Raw genomic sequence first — 16,296 nt, forward strand, 5'->3', positions numbered from 1 at the left:
TACAGACTTTCAGAAAACTCCAGGCAAGATTCACTCTGTCTAAACTCTAAAGCTACGTTATCCTATGAATAATGTCAGATATGTTCATAGCTGCCAGTGCTAATAACAGTATTTCCTCTTCTCTGATTTAGACAAAGTTTAACTTAATATAAATATATTTAATGCTTTCATTTATTTTTAATGTTGCATGTAAGCCTTTCTTATTACAGGATTCTGCTGTTCCAAATATTCCTACATCCTTCATTCATGTTTGAAACCTAATACCTGTGTGATGGTGACAGAATCAGAAGACAGGATTCCTGCAGGCCGTCCCTGTGACAGCACTGGTGGCTGCATACATGAGGCTTTGCCATATGAGCAAACAGAAGGAGCCGATGCTGTGGGCCCTCCCCAGACTCTGGGTCTCCAATGCTTCCATCCCTGACTTAGCAGCTGTTGGAACCACAAGAACTGTTTGTATTGTACTGTACAGTCCATAGTGTTTCAATATAGCAGCCAGAGTGGCCTATGGCAGGATCTTTTGAGTGCTGAACTGCACTGCCAGACAAAAGGAGACAAATGACCAGATGCACACCAGTGTATTTTAAATCATCTTTCGGATCCTAATTGATTTCAATTGAACGTGGTTTTTAATTAGTTGGAAAATAATGAAAACCAAATACCGACATGTAAAAAATAAATAAATCACTTAAGTAGAAAACAAATGACACAAACAGGCCAGCTACCTCGCTCAAACTCTTGGGCTTAGTGAAAGCTCGGCTGTTGAGCACTCAGGTTTCAGAGTGGGTCTGTCTCTCTCCTTAGCTGTCTCATTAAGAGCTAGTGTGACTTGTAGGGCAGTGAACCATGGTAGTGACAAAAGTTCTCAAGCTAGAGCACTTGGGCATGACCCTCATTTGACCAACCCCACAGCAACCCCACAGGGCTGGACCGTTTACACTTCACTTTCTCCCTTTGCAGAATGGCAAACGAGACTTTATTCACAGGGGAAGGGAGGAATTATTCCAGGACCTCTTTTGCTCCTTGGTCACAGTAGTACCTTCTTCCAAGAGTGTAACTCATTAGCATTTATCAAGGGTCAGGTCCATGTCCCACAAAGATATTGACTGGACTCTCCACAGAACACACAAGCCGGCACGCCAGTCTTTCCTGTAGTTTCCACAATGACTATTGCTGCTGTCTTATTACCCTATAATTCCTTCTGTAGTGTTTAGAGTAGTTAGTGACATTGCTCTTATTATTAGTTTTCTTGATTACTTTTTTTTTTTGGCATTTCATGTTACATTTTAGGTCTGTCTAGTTCATATGACATCCTCACGAGTCTTTCCAATGTAAGTAAGTTAACAGGTGCCTGAGTATAGACTTGTTGAAGTAACAAGTAAGGGATGAATCATCATTCTCTTTACCTACTTTAACAATAAATCTTATCTATCCAGAATTCAGTGACCAGCACCCAAAGGAATTTTAATTCAATTGCTCTTATTTATTTATTTATTTATTTATTCATCTATCAATTATTTCATATCTATTTATGTTTATGGTCTACTGTATACCTTAGAACTAATGTATCACCCAAACAAACCTTGTCTGGAATTTTTCTTGTATAACTGACTTTTTATCAACGCCAACATACAAACTTTAAGACATATACATACATGCCAGTGTTAAACCCAAGGATCTACATTATGGCTTCACCCGGGCCTGGGGGGATGAGTGGGACCAGTCACTAGACTTTTTATGATCTTTTAAAAAGAACTGTTTAAGAATACACTTGCGAGACTCACGCTGCTTTCCTGACTGCACACTCTCCTGTGAGCACCTTTGTTCCACTTTAAGAAAAGCACATTCTTTCCCACATATTTGTTTTGCAACTATGTATTTCCTAGGTGTTTAACAACTTCCAGGGTGCCAGAGGAACAATAAAAACATGGCCTGCAGGAAACACTGTACTATAGTGTGTACACTGAAAGGTCTAGCTACCCTGACCTTACTGCTTTTGTTTTGTTGTTTGTTTGTTTGTTTGTTTTGTCAATGGAGAAATGTCTGTGGAGAGATGTTCTGAATTCAAGTATGCTTAGAAAGGTAGTGATTTTTTTCTTAACCTTTATTGTTAATTATGTGTACGAGTGTTTTGCCTTCAGGTATATCTATATACTGCATGAAGTGCCGCTGGAGGCCAGAAGAGGGCATCAGATCCCCTGGAACTGGAGTTACAAATAGTTGTGAGTCACCAACTAGGTGCTGGGAATCAAAACTCAGGGCCTGTGGAAGAACAGCCAGTGCTCTTAACTGCTGATGCATCTTTCCACCCCAGATGGTGATTTTCTTTTTAACTGAAAACATCTTTTTCATATATTATATTCTGATTACAGTTTTCTCTCCCCACAATTCCATCTAGATCCTTACACCTTCTCACCCATGCAAATCCACTCCCTTTCATGCTCTCCCTCATTAGAAAACAAATAGGCATCTACAAAAAAAAATAAGATAAAACAAAACAAACTAACCAGAATAGGATAAAATAAACAAACATAATAAAAGCCAGCTAAAGAAAAAGCACAAGAAATATACACAGGTGCACATGTGCACGCGCACACATGCACACACACACACACACACACACTTACACACCCAGAAATCCCATAAAAACACAAAACCAGAAACCATAATGTATAAACAAAAAACCTATAAGGTCCCAAACAAAGCAAAACAAAAATCTGATCTCCCCTCCCAACCAAACAAAAACAAAACCTCTCTAAGATGGTGGTAATTTTCATGTGGCAATCTTGACTCTTACTTACTGTGAAAAAAGAAAGTATGCATGGCTGTGAGAGAAAGTGCCATGAGAGCAAATCAAAAAGACCAGAGTACCTTCTATTGACCAACCTACCCACCAGCCCAGTTAGCCATGAATCCACCCCCATCACCTTACAGTTTACAAGTGGGCTGGTGGTAAATGCCAGTGTGGGATGGAGGTACCATCCATGCCTCATGCCTTTTCACTGTTGCTAGGAATGAGAAAGGGACTGGGAAACATTCTTACTCTCTCCTCTCTCAGTCCACAGCTCGGATACTTGTAACGCATGAGGGAGAGGGAAATGTTCAGCCCTTAGCTTAATGAAATAAAGCACAGCACAGAATGCCTCTGGATAAAAGGAACTCATATTACATGAATGTTTTACAGTGTCCTCAAAACCTGTTCAGCCTCGAGAAAAACACTTTCATTAACTTTTGTCAGAAGATGATTGGAGAGAGTGGAGACAAGGTTGAGCTGGCTACCACTCTGCTGAGCAAGCATGAATACCTGGATCCCTAGCAACCATGGAAAAAGAAGAAGTCAGGTTGGATGTGGGGTTTGCTGACCAGCCAGTCTAAGAAACAGAGCCCTGGGTTCAGGGAAGATACCCTGTCTCCAAAGCAAGGCGGTGAGTAATTGAGGAACACACGTAAGAATTGACCTCAGGCCTTGACCTGCATGTACACGCACTACACTACACTCACATACGCTACACTACAGTCACACACAGTTCACTACTCTATACTCATACAAACACATAGAGGGAGGGAGGGAGGGAGGGAGGGAGGGAGGGAGGGAGGGAAAGAGGGAGAAACATGTTTATTTTCCAAGCTACTTGTCATGTTTAAACTACCCCTCTGTTCCTTGATTCATTCCTACTGAGTACCTGTTACATAGGAACAGATACATTTAACAAGGCTATATATTCTACTATAGCTTTTCTATTCTCGCCATGAACATCTACTGCATCCAAGAAGCAATCAAAGGGGAAAACCACATGACTGTATCAATGGGAGCCGAAGAGCCCCCTCACATCATATGTATTCATAGGGGCTCCCTTAATCTGACGACTAGTATAGGCCCTCCCCTCCCTTCCCTGAAAAGATGAAACCAAGCACAGAACACTACTACAACCATCACATCTAAAATGAAATACTAAAGCCTTCTTCTCCCTGCTACGACGGGAAAGACACAAGATGCCGGAAAGCACATTTACCAATCCCAGCACAGGAGGTTCTAACCAGTGCAAGAGCAAGCCAATGATGTGAAGAGCTGGTACAGACAAAGGTTACTGCTCAAAGACGATACTGCTTATGCCTAAGAAGCACAAATTATCACAATTCCTAAGATAAAACTAGACTTGATAAGCTAATTTAGTATTAAAACTAGATGTCTCCATTTTTAGGTTGAAGCTCTAACCCACAGTGTGAGAGGAAGGCTTTTGGGAAATAATTAGGTAATGAGGATGGGGCCTTATGAGAATGAACATCCCTTATAAGAACAGGAAAAAGGAATCCTCTCCCCCATGAGCACATACCAAGGAAGTGCCACATAAGCCCTTAGCAGGAAGGCAGCCATCTTGGACCCAAGAAGAGAACCAGACTGTGAGGGCACCAGATCACAAACTTTCCAGTCACAGAACTGGGTAAAGATGCACTTCCTGTTGAAGTCACCCAGTCTGAGGTACTTGTTAGAGCAGTCACAACAGACTAAGACTTTCAGCAATGTTGTAACATAAAACCAGCATAGAAAAACCAATGAGAACTTATATAAACTAGCAGGACACTTAAAATATTTGTACATTTGTATAGTTGTATGATATAGCATGCAGAAAAACTTACATTAAAACAATGAAACAGTAAGGACAATTAGAGAAAATCATAGAAAAGGAAGCACAGACCTAATCAACTGGAATACTCCAGTTTTTAATGGGTGTAGGTAACTGATTAAATATAAAATTATATAAGATTCATAAAGCAGTACAGTGGGCTAAAAATGCTGCTAAGGCACCAAACATCAGGATTGGCTTCTGTAATAAGAAAATGGTGTTAGCACATCAATGAGTTAGAACCGAGTCCAGGAAAGAGCTGGTGATGCAGGCTGCAACCTGGTGAGCATGCGGAGGCCACTTTACGCCCCCATTATGAAGGACACTTTATGCCACCACAATCTACTGATTTAGCTGTTGATAATGGCTTTCAAATATCTTGACAGCAAGGCCCACATCAGTTTTTAACCAAATTTTGAGGTCACATGGTCTAGCCAAGCTGATATGTCAGGTTAAAGGAATTACACTTATGTTAGGCAAAGATTTCTAATGTAAGACTAAAAAAAAGTATTAATCATTTAATGATAAGTGGATTTCACTGTAAAAGTCACTTTGTCTTTAAAAGAAAGTGCTAAGAAAATTTTAAAAAATCATAGATTAGAAGTTGTATATGACTTAAATAAAAATCTTTTATAATTCAGGACTGAAAAAAAAATCCCAACCAATTCAAATACTAGACAAGACTTAAATAAACACAGAAGTGGGTAAGGATAAAACCCAACTGTTGGAGTCTCCAGTTGTTTTCCAAGCATATATTTAAAAGTACCAGGAGCCACCACTACCTGCCTGTTAGAAAGGACTACAGGACCCAGCACTGCCAAGGCAGCATGAACCAGCCCTGGGGCTTGTTACTGAGCATGCAGTGGGCCACCCACCACAGAAACAGTTCTCTAGGAAAGTAGGTCTGAGGTGTACACAACATAACACAACTATACACTCCACAATACAACACAACTACACACTCCCCAACACAACACAACTATATACTCCACAACACAATACAACTATACACCCCACAACACAACACAACTATACATGAAATGATGAGTATCTGGAATAGGTTTACTGATCAGTTCAATTCAGGAATTCAGCAACTGGGCAATATACATCTATTCCAAACTACCTATTTTATGTGCTGTATAGGATGACAACGGTGTGACATGATTTAGGACATTCTGGGAAAAGCTGTAGCATGGGGACAAAACTCTGAACAGCAATGCCAGAGGCTGGGAGCCCAGTCAGGGAATGGGAAGAGACAGGACACTCAGCACTGTGACCCTGGTTATTCAACTGGACACAGCTATCAAACCGACACAGCATTAACACCTACTAACAGAGACTCCCACCACAAGTAAATTATACCTCATAAAGTCAACTCCAAAATAACGGCATGGAAAGCCAAAAGCAGTTTGTAAAATTACAGCAGAATGAAATTCAGTGTGTGAAGATACTATAATGTAAAACTTCATGTTGTTGAGGAATTGTTCTTACAACTTTCCTACATTTTCCAAGACAAATTCTGAGTGTCAAACCATTACAGTGTTTGGATTCTACTAGACAAACATAAAACTTGATATTTCATTTTAAAGGTCAGTACTTATACTATACTGAATGCATATTTAAGCCTACTTTGAAAAGTCTCAGTTATCCATCTAAAAACACCTGTGGATGACATACACAGTGTCTAAGACTCCTCCCCAGAGAATACAAAGCCTGCTATCCCCAGCACAGCTGCCAGACTTGACCCAAGGCTGGCTTACAGTGTAACTAGACTCTCCACACCAGTATCTGGGGCAGGCAGGGCTCCTTCAGCCAAAAGCGATCTCCCACACAAAGGTGCTTTTATAAATACTCTCGCTGTCTGTGAGTGTCACGAGGTGGAAAAGGCTTTAGAGCATGGGCCAAGCTGAAGTCTTATACAAGAAAGCTTACCGCAGTAGGAGCACAATGCTGAAGGGCTGGATCCACCTCCCTGGGTGACTAAATAAATGTGGAATTACTATCCAGTGCAGCCGCATATAGCAGTGAAAAGGAGAGAGTATAAGCTACATGCATACATACAGAAGAATCTCAAAATGTCATGCGGTGAGAAAAGCCAAGATTTGGTTATACACAAACCACTACCATACCTGTCACATTTGAATACACACTGTTTTAGTTGGGGTTCTCTCTCTCTTTTTATTCTCTCTCTCTGTTTAAAAAGTTTATTGTTTTCACTTGTGCGTGTTGGGTGAGGGAATCTAATAGTATTTGAGAGCAGGTGCATAAGAAAGCCATGGGGTCAGATCCTCTGAGCTAAGGCGCTGGGAACCAAACTCAGGCCGCCTGCAAGAGAACCACGCTGGTTCGTGAATAGCAGACACATTGCTCCAGTTCCATAGTTACATATTTGCCCAACCATGACTAGACCGAGGATGAGATGTAATTTAGCAGTGTCATGCCAAATTTTACTAACTATAAAGATTCCCTCCCCGGCAAGTACAGAGTCTCAATACACAGTTTAGAGTGGCCTTGAACTGGGTGATCCTGCTGCCTCAGCCTCTGCAGTGCTACGGTTACAGGGACATATCACTATGTAGAGCTAGAAGATATTAATAATCTCCACTGACAATGTGCCAACTCATTAACATTGAGGACCGTTTGTTCAATTAGTAAACCGAATTGTTTTTTCTTACATGAAATCATTTTGCTTGATTTATTTTTTCTTTAAATCCAAACTAGGAATATGTAACTTTTCTCCTAAAAAATCAAATTGCTTTTTTACAAATTGCATTCTCTGACTTTCTCATCAGCCTGCTTTAGGATGTCCATGTGTTCAATATGCTCGCTCCAAGTTTGGCCTACACCATATGGTTGTTTAACCCAAATATCTGAGCAGCAAACTAGGCTGATCCTTCTGGAGAAAGTATAGTTGAACACCCAAGACCACTGGGCAGTCGAAGAGATGACCACGCATCCTGAGCACCCCTGTCCAGTGTGACTGGGGGACAGCTGATAACCAGGTATGCAGTATTACCAGACATCACTGGGTCTAGTCCATTGCTTCTGCCTGTCACTGCAACAAATATAGTAGCTATGCCATCTCCTTCATATTTTGCTTTAATCCTCAAAGTTTCATCTGGTCCTTTATGCATGGATGTTACTCTAAGTTCACACAGAATCCCAAAATTTCCACAAGCCTTCTTAATTGTTTCACAGTGACCAAGGTCAGAGGTTGAGCCCATCGGCACTACCACCCTGCACTGACTGTCTGACTTGAGACGCAACTCCACTCGGTCTGCAACCTACTCAGCGCCTTTCTTTACCATCTGGAGTCATTCCGGAGTTACTTCTTTGAGATCACGGTAAGACTGTTTGTCTTTCTGCTGGCTCTGATCTCCCGATGGCCATAGTCTCCAGGAATCATTATCAATGACATCAGCAGGAACAGACTCTTTGGTGGTTACATCAACACCAAATTCAAACTTCATAGCAACCAGTGTACAGTCCTGGGTCAGCCAGAATTTCTCCAGAATTCCAAATATAGCTTGTGTGGCGTGCATGGCTCATGGTGTCCACTTCAGTCTGCCCTATAACAAGGCCAGCAAAACACAATTCTGCAGTGATGAGCTGCTCCTCAGACCACTGTGGGTCATTACTGGCATCGTCCTTGAAGAATATCTCCACTTCGGGTGGGGAAGACTTGTATCCCTCTTTTACACCAGGGCTCCTTCTGAGGAAAGATCCAGTTGCTATTCTTCCGCACACCCATTCAATGGAATCATTCACATTGGGGTGCAATGAAAGCAGTCTACCCAAACTTCTTGGTGAAAGCAGTTTTTATACCAGCTTCCTGTAACAACTGAGATATGCGGCTGGTGATCTTATTGGCGATGGCAGCTTTGGCTTCCAGGTGGTTCTTCCTAGCTGCATTCCCTGCTGTGATCTGGTCCTTGGACTGCAGGAGGACTCTGCCTGGGTTATCTAACAATTCATGGACTTCTTTTGTTTTACCCTCATAGAGCTTCTTCCCGATGTTCAGTACTTCAGCTGTCACCGTTATCCTAGGTGAGCTAGAGGAACAGACCACATGGGCTAGTTGGGGTTCTCTAGAGTCACAGAACTTGTGGAATGAGTCTCTGTCTGTCTGTCTGTCTGTAATATGTATGCGCATATATATACATACATAAAAACACATGCACACAAACACACACACATGGATTTTTTGAAATGATTTAGGCTGTAGTCCAACTACTCTAACAATGGCTAGCTGTAAATGAAAAGTTCAGTAGTCAAGAAGTTTTTGAGCCCCACCAGGCTATGTGTCTCAGGTGGCCTTCTGTATATGCTAAAATGCTGAAGAAATCGGCTCCAATGCCAGAGAAGAAATGGATGTGCTAGCAAGCAGGCAACAAACCAGAACAAAACAAAACCCAAAACCCAAAAACCTTCCTTCTTCCATTGTCCTTACATAGGCGTCCAGCAGAAGGTATGGCCCAGATTAAAGGTGTGTGTGTCTTTCTGCCTGGAGATCTGGATCAAAGTGTGCCCCATTTCTAGATTGTACTTCATTCCAGATTAGTCAAGTTGACAACCAAGAACAGCCATCGCACACACCAAAGAAGAAGATGGACTTCGTGAGTAAACACCAGTCCAGAAATACAACGTCCATAAGATTCATAAATATGGCGATATGAACTGCAAGCTTTCTGTGCAAAGGGGAAAGGGAGACAAAAAAAAAGCACACATTCATAACAACGTGTGTATTGTTTATTTCCCTATGATTTTTTTTTTTTTGAAATATGGCTAATGCTAGATGAAGCTACATGGCCGAAAGGCAGTGGCACTATGCAAATGTTTGCTGTATTTAAAGGGTTTACAATGGACCCAAAAAGATTAAAGTCCGTACACATTTGGCAGGAGCTGTGACTTCCTGCATTTTTGATGACTTACCACAAATATACAATATTTAACATAAAAAAATGCAAGCCTAGAAATCGAGTATACCTACCATTACTTTCTAGTGACCAGAAGCTAAAGCGAAGACCAGTCTGCTCCCTTTAAGCCTTGATCTGAGAGAAATCTCACAGGCCCAAATGAATAAACGTCAGTTGTCCTAACATGAGCTGCCCGTTTCTCTGCAACTTTATATTAACTCAACAATATCTAAACAAGCGTGTAGGTTTTGCTAACTCAGGCGTTCAGAGACCATCATTAGAAGGCAGGCAAGTTTGCCCCTTTCACACATCTTTATAGTAAAGATTGAGAGGCTGACAACAAAGAAAAAAGAGCATCTCCAGGATTTGAGAAGTGTTGACCAAGGACAGGAAACTGAGCGTCAGAGAGCTGGGGGATGAGTCACCATGCCCATGGGGGAAGGGCAGGGTAAAGACACTGGGTAGGGAAGGTGACATGCGATTTCACTAGAACTGCAAGTGCAGAAATCTGAAGGAAACAGATGACAGCAAGTGTGTCACCTAGTCACAAGCGATATGCACACCATGAGTGGACAGTATGGAATCACGAGTGGACAGTATGGACATCACGAGTGGACAGTATGGACATTATGACTGGACGGTATGGACATGAGCTTGGCTACAAGTTCGCTAAGCCTACAGAGAGGACATTCACCACCTTGCACTTGTTTGACATTTGAGATTTTTTTTAAGTTTAAACCAGAAACAACTTCTTTTCTTCTTAAGGTCACACTGTGTAGGGTAGCTAAGTCTAATCAGTACCCAGGTTTTACACTGACGTGACATAGCATAGAAAGGGAAATAATAATACAGCAAGGAATCCTTAAGGAATTTACTGAAAGACAGCAGAAAAATGTAAGTCTTCCCTAACATATGCACCAACCATTTAGAAAAGACAACAGACTGTAAATATATCCCTGCGAACAGGTGTTGGGGAATAAAGAGAGCAAACAGGCAGGGATCAAAAAGGCAGGTGACTGTGAACGGTAAAAATATTATTACAGCAAGACATTAAACATCTGTATCATATTTCAGCACATGTGTTAACGCTCTAACTTTTCTTGAAGCCATAATGTATTTTCTTGGGAATGGATATACTACATCGTGGATCCTTTCATTTCAATGGGATAAAGAGACCCAAACACACACTCATGGAAAGGCAAGCTCCCACTTAGAAGTTCCATCCCAGATGGTATAAGAGCATGGAAACGCTATACTCCCTGAAGTCACTGTCTAATACAGGGGGCTAGATGACTCAACCAAGGCAATGATTAGAATTTCAAGGAAGGAAATGAAATAGAAAATGTTCCAGCTGGTGACTAAATGTTTATGTTTCTCCGAAAGTCCTACATTGAAAACTAACCACAAGAGTGACGGTATTAAAGGCAGACCTTTGAAACACCATCGAGTAATAGATTCTGAGTGCCCAGAAGTGGCTGCAGAGACTAGCGCTCTCTCCTTCATCCAGCTGTTATTGGAGGTTTGGAAACGGAAGACGCTTGCTCTTACCTGCAGCCTTTCGAGGGGAAAACAAAGCAAACGAACAAAACCAACTTCTGTTGTTGATATGCTACTCAGTTTATGGCCATTTTTTTTTCCCCTGAACCCTGGCCTCATGTATATCAGCACAGCCTCAAATTCACCATGTGGCCAAGGATGGCCTTGAACCCCCCATCTTCCTGTATCCATCTCCTGAGGATGAGTCACCATGCCCAGCTCTATGTGGTGGTACTAGGAATCGAACTCAGGGCTTTGTGCATGGAAGGCAAGCACTCTACCCACTGCCCTCCATTCTCAGCCCAGTTGATGCCATCTTTGGCTCAGAAGCCTAAATATATAAAGGTAGCAGACGTCATCTTCTTGTGACAAACCATGGTGCCTTCTCTGTGCATAGTGATAATGGCCACACTTCAGAGAAAGACCAAAAAAGGAAACGCAGACCAGATAACTATTCTGTAAGAAAACAAATGCCGACTCGCTAACCTAGAAACCCAGAGGCTGAGAAAAGCCTCTGCCATCAGGCAGGGTTTGCATAGGATAATGAGAGCGATTCTCCAAATCTGAAAATTAATAGCCATGAAACAACACCGAAGATTAAAAGAGGCTAAAGAAAGTCAATTTTCTCTAATCAGTTTTTGTACAAATGTATAAAGCATATTATCTGCGAGGTGAGACAACATGAAAATAATTCTTTACAAAACCAATAAAGCGTTTGATAAAATAATGGATCCTGAAGCCAGGCTGAGTTTTAATCCTGTTGTATTTGTTGCTAGTTGTCATACCTTGGCCATGTCTTTTAGTCTTTCTGGGCCTTAGTTCATTTATGACCTGGTTATCTTGTTTGTTTGTTTGGTTGGTTGGTTTGGTTTTTTTTGGCTTTTTGTTTTTCGAGACAGGGTTTCTCTGTGTAGCCCTGGCTCTCCTGGAACTCACTTTGTAGACCAGGCTTGCCTCGAACTCAGAAATCCGCCTGCCTCTGCCTCTCCAGTGCTGGGATTAAAGGCGTGCACCACTACACCCGGCTTGACCTGGTTATCTTGAAGACTGAACAAGTAAAGGGCCTAAAGAGCGCTTGGTGTGTGTTCATGCTGTGAAAACTGTCACCCTCTTCCTGGTTTGTTTTTATTTTACATGATTATTACTATTATTACTTTAGATGCCCTTTTGCTTTCTGTAAGAGAGAAGAAGAAAGGGTTGGGATTTGGGTGGGTGGGAAGTGGGGAAGATCTGGGAGGAGTTGGGGGAGGGGAATCATATTCAGAATATACTGTATGAAAAAAATCTATTTTGCACCAAAAAACATTTTAACCCTCATTCATGTGTACAAGAGCTGTCTGCTACACATGACTACTACCCTGCTCACAGACTGGCTTTGAATGGTGTGATGGCTTTTATATGCTTGGCCCAGGGAGTGACACTGTTAGGAGGTACAGCCTTGTCAGAGTAGGTGTGGCCTTGTGGGTGTGAGCTTTAATACCCTTGTCCTAGCTGCCTGGGAGCCAGTATCCTGCTAGCAGCCTTCAGATGAAGATGTAGAACTCTCAGCTCCTCCTGTACCATGCCTGCCTGGATGCTGCCATGTTCTTGCCTTGCTGATAATGGACTGAATCTCTGAACCTGGAAGCAGCCTCAATTAAATGTTGCTCTTATAAGAGTTGCCTTGGTCATGGTGTCTGTTCACAGCAGTAAAGACAAATAGCATCTGGGAATTTGAGTTTTAGGGGGGTTCCCACTACTCACTCTAAAGAGTAGGCCAATATGTCTTTTACTATCTGTGCAAACTGGGTCTGTGTTGGAAACTTGCTTTTCTCTGAGAGGCTGGAAAGTTGGTGCATGCTAGACATACCATTCCTTCGGGGTGGTTATAATACAAACCCTGGGCACTGAGCTTCCAGTGAGTTCTTAGTAACATCTCAGAATGTTGTCATAATTTGATGCTAGGGACTTAAGTGGCCTTCACCCCATGAGCCTTTCGCTCTGCTGACCATGGCCGTTATACCCTGACTGCAGTAAATCACGAGGTTAGACGATCGTGTGCTGTGTCTTGGGAATCTTCCGAATCAAGAACTGGTGCTTTGTGAGACTCATCAGTCTACCTGGACACAGAACACCAACTGCTTTGTCCTGGACACAACCGCAGTTATATTAGGTGTTATGTAAGTTACATAAGGTGGGCCTGTGGTATAATAACTTGATGAAACAAACAGTCCCTGACTGCACATGTGGTTTATAAGGAGCAGCAATGAAGTTGCAGTCCAGTGACACACTCATTCATTCATTCCCATTTCCTGGTCGTCTGCTTTTGTTTTGTGAAAATAAACATTTAGCTTATATCTTCTAAATAATAAGCAACATAAACACACTAAGTGATTAAAACTATTTGTATGTCTTCATATCCTACAAACAGCAATAAAAATTATAACAAGCAATTCTGAACTTCAGAAATTCATCATTATTTTTATAGATTTTCTGTATGCCTTAGAAATAAGTGATGATTAGACTTATTAAAAATTGGAAAAGAGTAGTCTACTCAAATAAATCAGTATTTGAGAATTAGAATTTTTTGAAAAGGTGTTCGGAGGGAAAAAGCAACAATTTCTATGGCTTTCTGGCTTGGGATATTCAGATAAATTCTCTCACTGGAAAGACAAAAACTTTAGGCTAAAGCCCTCCATCAAAGCCACTTGAAGCCCCCAGGAGGTAAAAGGTCAGTGGTCCACTACTAGATCCACTCAAAGCCGATGGAGGCCAAAGAGGTGAGCCCTGCTGTGGTGGCTCTAGTCCACTTTTGCACTGGGGGCGCCGACCTGTATTGTACATTTAACCTTTGGTTTGGCCTTTAATTTAGATTCAGGGCTTGCTTAGATAAGGTGTTTCATAGGACAGATTTCCCACATCAAACTAAAACCTGAAGGGTTACCTGGACATTTCCCTGTTGCTAAGAAAAGTAGGGAACCCCTAAAACAAGATGGCCTGTGCTTGAGAGGAGGCCATTGGGTGACCTTGTGAGATTGGTCCTCTGGATCTAAGCAAACCTAAGGGGACCAAGGCTCGATCTGTGTGCCTGCTTTAACATGGTATACAGTTAACATGGTTAACAGTGTTCCTGTTCTTCAGGGGAAAACAAACTACCCTAGAAGGATTCCTTTACCCTGGGCCCCCGGAAATCTCCACAAGTGACTTTTCAAGGCCAGTGAGTATTAAAGGTAAAATATGGTCTACAGGGAAACTAGTCACTCTGAGCAGGAGCCAGCAGAAACAGACCTAAGTAGACTTCAAGTAGAATTTCTATGCTTAAAAATAAGTAACTTCAAATATAAACTTTAATATGAAGAAACCATAAAATGTGATGTTAGTAAAAACCTTTGGACTTTAAATTCTCTTAAAAACACTGAGGAGTCTGATGGTGCTGCACACCTGTAATCTCAGCACTTGGAATGCAGCGGCATTTATGCGTGCAGGCACAACACGTGTGCACATGCGTGTGCGCGCACACACACATACATACACACACACACACACACACACATAACAGTTTTCACTATTGTCATTCATTTTATTAAAATGAGCCCAAAATTTAAGGATAAAAATGTCCCATCTCATCTAGTGATCAGTATTTGAAGCAAGAGTAGGCATTACATTGTATGATATGCTTTATTTAAATCTGGTGAGATATCCTTTCTTTAATCTGGTAGTCTGATTAATATTCTTTTATGTATTTTGTAGCAACCTAATTGGGTCATTCTATTAACTTTTTATACTTAGCAATATTATCTATTACTGTTTACTTAGTAATAAAATAGTGAATAGTGTGTGTATATGTGAGTGTGTGTGTGTGTGTGTGTATGCATACATGTGACTATGTCAGTCAACAAGATGGAACCATATTTGTCTTTTGTTGTTGTTCTTTTGCTGTCTTTGTTTTGGTAAAAGGGTTATAATGTCCTCATACACAGTGAATTAGTAAACTCCCTTCTTTATTTTATTAAAATTTTGATATAAAATATGATATTGAAATTTTTATAACTTTTGAGTTGTAAAGCACATAAAACCAGAAACTGTTTGCTTTTAAAATGCATAATTTTCTGCTTTTTAAAAAATGAATTTCCTCTATCTATCTCAAACTCCATGTCCATGTGTGTTTCTTCCACCACATATGTGTGGAGGTCAGAGGTTAGGTGGTGGGAATTGCCTCTCTCCTTTTCCCAAGTGGATCATTAGGACTGAACTCAGTCAGACTTGGTAGAGAGGGTCTTTAAGTAATGGCACTGTGTCTTCTGGCTGTAGATGGCAACTTAGGACATGCCTATGATAGCTATGACAAAATGAAGTGACAAATGTTTCCATCTTTCCTCAGTTTTCAGAAGAAGACACGACTGAAAGGTCTAGACAGTGCAATAAGTCAAGAAAAAGAAATCTAAGACCTAAGGATTGGGAATGGAGATGAAAATAGCTACTACTGGGGTGGAGAGATGGCTCAGCAGTTAAGAGCACTGGCTGCTCTTCCAGAGGACCCAGGTTCCACTCCTAGCACCCACATGGCAGCTCACAACACTCTGTAATCCCAGTTCCAAGGGGTGTGACTCCCTCTGCTGGCTTCGTAGAGCACTACATACATTTGGCACATGGACATACCTGCAGGTGAAATATCCACACACAGAGAATAAAAATCAATATTTTTAAAAAGAAAATACTATTTCATTCTGACATCATCTTTGCAAAACTAATTTTAGCAATCTACAGATAAACTAACAAGGTTGTTATATATATAATCAATATACAGAATCGATTTTACTTTTATGTAAAATTCAAGTAGTTTAAAAGCATTAATTTCTAAAACCTACCATTTTACAACAACTAAAATATACCATGTAGGAATTAAACCCAATAAAAGGGGGAATCCGGCCTTGAATATGGAGTTACAGTTAAATGTATACATTCAATTCCTAGGTACCTTGGATTAAAATCCTGCCTCTGTTACTTGCTAGCTGTCTGACTTTAAGTGACTCAACCTTTGAAGACCTTAGCTTTCTATATGTGGTATTGTCTTAGTTAGGGTTTTACTGCTGTGAACAGACACCATGACCAAGGCAAGTCTTATATATATATAAAAAAACAACAACATTTAATTGGGGCTGGCTTACAGGTTCAGAGGTTCAGTCCATTATCATCAAGGTGGGAGCATGGCAGTATCCAGGCAGGCATGGCACAGGAGG

At 41.2% G+C, this 16,296-nt stretch overlaps 1 protein-coding gene and 1 pseudogene across 2 annotated transcripts in view; both read right to left on the bottom strand.

Annotated features, from left to right (window-relative positions):
* Efcab11 (EF-hand calcium binding domain 11) overlaps positions 1–16,296 on the bottom strand; it is a 194,437-nt gene that overhangs the window by 104,364 nt on the left and 73,777 nt on the right. The window lies entirely within an intron of this gene.
* LOC110307273 lies at positions 7,386–10,985 on the bottom strand (annotated as a pseudogene).

Source organism: Mus caroli, chromosome 12 (assembly GCF_900094665.2).
Source record: "Mus caroli chromosome 12, CAROLI_EIJ_v1.1, whole genome shotgun sequence".
In the NCBI taxonomy this organism is placed as follows: domain Eukaryota; kingdom Metazoa; phylum Chordata; class Mammalia; order Rodentia; family Muridae; genus Mus; species Mus caroli.